The following is a 6,511-nucleotide window of genomic DNA, read 5'->3' as shown; positions in this document are numbered from 1 at the left end:
GGCTACAATTTTGCCACTGCTCTTTATTCAGCACCTGCTGCATGCAGAAGGATCCAACATCCACAGGGTATGTCTCCAGAAAAGGGAGAAGAGCTCAGCTAACTCTAAACACCTGGACCTGACCCACACCACCACCTGTGGCAACAGGCTAGGCATCAGCAGCAGGGACTGTGGAGAAAGTCAGGGAAAGAATTCTGGAGTTAAGCCTCACTAAAGGAAAAAACATGGACTGCTGCCATTTATCTGTCCTGGGACTAGGCAGAAGCCTGCTTTATCTTGCCAAATTCTGAGCAACAAGCATCTTGAGAAGCCTGCATTCTGAGACAGAGGAATAATTGCTGCACCCCTCTAAAATTGACCATCATTAGTCTAGAGAGAATACTCCAAGTGCAGGATACCAGAAAGACAGATGCCCCACCCTCACACTGGACCAAACATAAACACATGCAATCAGAGCAAGAGAACCAGCAACACACAGTTTGGAAGCTTTTTCTGGGAAGATCTCCTGGAGAAACTGAACAATGGCAGTGAGGCCTATAGATGGAACACAGGGAGGGAGCCTGAGGCAGACTGGAGAGGAAGCCGTGGGGAGAGTCCACCCCTAGTCTGAACAAGGAGCTAGACCCTTGCTACTGGGTCTTGAGATCCAGGAACTGATAACTGCTGGGAAGGGAGCTAATGACCCCAATAGTGGCAGAAACAACAGCCAGCAGAGAAACTGGGCAGACTCTGTAACAACTGGGCAGAGAAGTGTTCCAGGGAAGCCTCTGCAGAACAGCAGAGCTGAATCTTGAGAACAAACTGCTCTTTGCAACCTCAAAGAACATTGTCCTAGTGCATAAGCCCTGGCAGGTAATGGCAGATGCAGAATCCCAGATTATCCACCCTCACCCCGAGCCAGCTGCTGGGCGATAACGCAGACAGCGGAACTGACCAAGAAGAAGGCTGGTGGCAGTATTGGGATTTTTTGTTTGATTATGTCATTTTGTTGCTTTCTTTGTTGATTGGTTTTTCCCTTTTCTTTTCTTCTTCTATTTCTCTTTCTTTGTTCTTTATCCATTTTGTGTGTGTATTTCTGTATGTGTGTTTACTTTCTTTTTTCTTTCTCTATTTTTCTTTCTTCTTTTCCTTTCTCCTCCTTTCTCTTTTCTCTCCTCTCTTTTCCCTCTTATACCCTGTCTTAGTCTCAGGGTCTATGCAAACATATCTACTATAAGGTCATATTGTACAGAAATGAAGAGTGAGTTCCAGCTGGCCCACTCACCAGATAGCAAATATTATGACCTGCCAATAGGTTCTGAATACTTTCAATCCCCCTATTCCCTAGTAAGTGCTCAAAGTTGTAAAGAGATAGCACAATGCCCCATCCCAGCCCTATTTCATAATTGAATAAATTGAATAATTGAAAGTCCCAGCTTGAGGAAGGACGGAGGGTAGAGCAAATATCAGAAGTGACTGTTTCTTCATTTTCCACTGAGCAAGATGAGAGAACTGCTACAAATGAAGAAAACCCAATGAAGAACTGCTAGTAACCATCAGAGCCCCAGCAAAGAATCAGTGCTAGAAAGATCAGCTACTGGGGCACAAACAATGGCTTGAGAATGACAATAACCAGAAAATACTTACAAAAATCAGAGAAACATTGGATAAGAATGAGCAAAAATCAAGAAATGCAAGGGCTAAAACTAAAAGAAATTTCAACAGAGCTGCACAAACCCAAGCAATATGAGAAATAAAGATCATATAAATAACAGAAATAAAGAACTCTATCCAAGAAGTAAATGACAAACTAACAAGCATAGGGAGCAGAACTGATCAAGCTGAAGAAGAACCTTGGAGCTGGAAGACCACAATATGCAATTAACCCAATCTATTAAAAATATAGGAAAATAAACTTAAGAAGAAAGAAGAAACTCTCCAAGAGATGTGCGATTTTATCAAGAAACCAAATCTACATCTGATCAGAATAACTGGATTAGAAAGAGAAGTAGAAAACACCCTGGACCAAACATTCCATGAGGTCATTGAAGAAAACTTCCCTCACGTTGCTAGAGAGATGACTATGCAAGCACAAGAGATTCAAAGAACCCCTGCAAGACATATTATGAGAAGACCAATCCCTAGACACAGAGTAATTCACCTACACAAGTAGGTATAAAAGAAAAAATCTAAAAGGCAGCAAGGGAAAAAGATTAGACTACTGACTGAGGGAGACCAATCATAATTGCTACAAACTTATCTGCAGCATCACTACAGACCAGAAGGAATTGGACCCCACTCTTTAATATCCTTCAAGATAAACTATTTCAATCAATAATTTCCTACCCCATCAAGCTAAACTTCATCAGCGACAGAGAATTAGAATCCTTCCCAGGCATCCATTCCCTAAGAGAATATGGTGTTTTGAGACCAACTGTACAGGAGATGCTTAAAAAGGTACTGTGCACAGAAGAAAATGAAACAAAAGAAAGAGCATATACTTCTCAAGATCACAAGCAAACACAAAAACAGCAGAACATACAGTATATCCACAAAAATGAAAACACAAATATATGAACATAAAAACTAAATAAAATCAAAACAACCTTATAAGAGCATTATGACAGGGACAAACTCTCACATTTCAATAATTAACCTGAATGTGAATGAACTAAATGCACCACTGAAAAGACAGAATAGAAAACTGGATTAAAAGACACAACCCAGTAATTTGCTGTCTCCAGGAAACTCATCTCACCACAGATACCCACAGACTTCAAGTTAGAGGATGGAAAACAAATTATCAAGTGAATGAATTACAAAGGAAGGCAGGAATCACAACCTTAATATCAAACAAAACAACCTTTAATGTATCAAAAATTTAAAAAGATACAGAAGGACACTACATAATGATAAAAGGTTCAATCTTTCAACAAGAAATATCCATCCTTAACACATATGCATCCAACACAGAAGCACCAGTTTTTATATAGCAGCTACTAAGTAAACTTTAAAAAAAGATATTGACTCTAACACTATCATAGCTGCCCCACTTATGACACTAGATAGATCATTGAGGTACAAAATCAACAAAGAGATCCAGAACATCAACTTGATGCTTTGCCAGATGGACTTAGCAGATATTAACAGTATACCTACCCAACAGAATATACATTCTACTCATTACCACATAAAATGTACTCCAAGATTGTTCACATCCTTGACCCAAAATTAAACATAAACAAATTTCTCAGGGTTGAAATACTGCCACACACCTTCTCAGACCACAGTGGAATAAAAATAAATATCAACACCAACAAAATTCCCCCCAAATGCACAAAAACATGGACACTAAACAGCATCATGCTGTTCAATTCCTGGGTTAACACAGAAAACAAAACTGATATTAAAATATTCCTGAAAACAAATGAAAATGAAAAAACATCTGGTCAAAACCTCTGCGATGCTATGAAAGCAATACTAAGAAGGGAATTTATATGTCTATGAACACACATCAAGAAAATAGAAGAGAAAAAGTTAAAAGCCTAACAAATCAACTAAGCAAGCTGGAAAGGCAAGACTACTAAAACACTAACTTAAGCAGAAGAAACCAGTTCATCAAAACAAAAGCCTAAATATGGGACATAGAAAACAAAAATATCATTTAAAAAAAACAGCACAACAAAAAGTTGTGAAAGAATAAACAAGATTAATGGACCCCTAGCCAGAATGACCAAGAAAAAGAGAAAGGAAGTCCAAATAAACACAATCTGAAACACAAAAGGTTAAATCACAACTGACCATGAAGAAATATAAATGATTATCAGAGATTACTGTGCACATCTGTATGGAAACAAACTCGACAACCTAAATGAAATGGAGGACTTTCTGACATCACACAACCTCCCAAACTTGAAACAAGAAGAAACTAAGATTCTAAATAGACTAGTAACAACCAAGGAAATTGACTCTGTCATAACAAAACTACCTACAAAAAAGCCCTGGTCCAGAAAGATTTCTAGTGGAATTCTACAAACCATAAAAGGAGGAGCTAATACCAATCCTACTGAAAGCATTCTAGGCAATTGAGAAAGATGGAACTCTCCTCAAATCATTTTACAAAGCTAACATCATATTAATACCCAAACCAGGTAAAGATCCAACAAAGAAAGAGAACTACAGGACAACATCCCTGAGGAATATAGATGCAAAATTTCTCAACAAGATTCTAGCAAATCAGATTCAATGACACATATCAAAAATCATCCACCATGACCAAGTAGGCTTCATCCCTGGGATGCAGGGCTGGCTCAACATCTGCAAGACCATAAATGTAATTAAATACATCAACAGATGTAAATACAAGAACCACACGATTATATCATTAGAAGGGAAGTTTTTGATAAAATACAGCATCCCTTATTGATTAAAAAGCTTCAAACACCTAGGCATAGAGGGAACATACCTTAAAATAGTCAGAGCCATCTATGATAAGCTCCTAGCCAACATATTGCTAAATAAACAGAAATTGGAAGCATTTCTCCTAAAAACCAGAACAAGATAAGTCTGCCCACTCTCATCCCTCCTGTTCAACAGTGTTGAAAGCCCTAGCTAGGGCAATCAGTCAAGAGAAAGAAATCAGGGGTATTCCAATAGGAAAACAAGAAATCAAGTTATCCTTCTTTGCTGAATTCCTGATCAAAACCACAAAAGTCCATAACATAAGAGATAAGATTGACAAGTGAGACCTCATCAAATTGAAAAGAGTCTGCAAATCAAAATAAACCATCAAAAGAGTGGGGAGACAGCCCACAGAATGGGTATAATGCTATACCTTGAAAATCCAAGAGAAAATCCAAGGTATAATGCTATACCTTGAAAATCCAAGAGAATCTGTCAAAAACCTTCTTGCACTGATATAGGACTCTGGAAAAGTTTCAGGGTACAAAATCAATGTGTAAAAGACAGTCACATTCTTACACACCAACAACAAAAAGGCAGAGAACCAAATAAAAAGCACAATCCCATTCACTATAGCAACAACAACAACAACAACAATGAAATATCTCAGTATCTTCCTAACCAGAGGAGTGAAAGCTCTTTACAACAAAAACCACAAAACGCTGCCCAAATAAGTCAAAGATGACACAAACAAATGGAAAAATATTCCATACTCATGGGTTGGAAGAATCAACATTGTTAAGATGTCCATCCTTTCAAAGTCAATCTACAGATTCAATACCATACCCACTAAATTACCAACATCTTTCTTCTCAGACCTAGAAACGACAATACAGAAATTCATATGGAAGCATGAGCGACCACAAATAGCCAAAACTATCCTTAGCAAAAGAAAGAAAGCAGGAGGTATCACACTTGCACACTTTAAAATTTATTATAAGGATACAATAATCAAACAGACTGATATTGGTACAAGATCAGTCATCTAGTTCAATGGAATAGGGTAGAGATTTTGCAAGCAAAACCTCAATTTCTCACCCAATTCACCTTCAACAAAGTCTCCAACAAAACCACTTGGGAGAGGAGAAACCATCTGGTAAATAGTGGTGGGAAAACTGGCTGACCACGTGCAGAAGAATTTAACAGCACTCCTACCTATTACCATACACAAAAATCAATTTCAAATGTATCAAAGACCTAAATGTAAAACGTCAAACATTAAGAATCTTAGAAAATGTGGGAAACACCCTTACAGAAATGGGAACTGGCAACCAATTCCTGATCAAAACCACAAAAGTCCATAACATAAGAGATAAGATTGACAAGTGAGACCTCATCAAATTGAAAAGAGTCTGCAAATCAAAATAAACCATCAAAAGAGTGGGGAGACAGCCCACAGAATGGGAAAAATTATTTTCCAACAAAGGCCTAATGTCCAGGGTCTACAAGGAACTCAAATATGCTGAAAGGGGAAAAAAAAAAAAACCCAGCCCCATTAAAAAGTGGCAAAAGACATGAAGAGACACTTCTCAAAAGAAGACATATGAGCAGCCAACGGGCACAAGAAAAAATGTTCAACCTCACTAATTATCAGAGAAATGCAAATAAAACCGCATTAGATATCACCTAACTCCAGTAAGAATAGCCATCATTAATAAAACAAAAAACAACAGATGCTGATTAGGATGCCGAGTAAAGGGAAGGATTCTACACTGTTGATAGGAATGCAAATTAGTTCAACCTCTAGAAAACAATGTGGCAATTCATAGAGGAGCTAGAAATTGAACTTCCATATAATCCAGCAATCCTACTATGAGAATATATCTGGAGGAACTTAAATCACTTTAGGGAAAAAAAGATACCTGCACACGCATGTTTATTGCAGCACTATTGACAAAACATGGAACAAACCGAGCTGCCCATTGAAACTGGATTGGATTAAAAAATGTGGTACATATATACAATGATCTCAAACCAGGCATAGTGGGGACCAAAAGGAGGTTCAAATTTTACCCATACAATTACCACTTTTATGCCTAATCCAGAATTGTACCCCACATTTTGAAATTTT

Source organism: Carlito syrichta, unplaced genomic scaffold (genome assembly GCF_000164805.1).
Source record: "Carlito syrichta isolate Samal-C Ts95f unplaced genomic scaffold, Tarsius_syrichta-2.0.1 Scaffold293841, whole genome shotgun sequence".
In the NCBI taxonomy this organism is placed as follows: Eukaryota; Metazoa; Chordata; class Mammalia; order Primates; family Tarsiidae; genus Carlito; species Carlito syrichta.
This window is presented reverse-complemented; position numbering follows the sequence as displayed.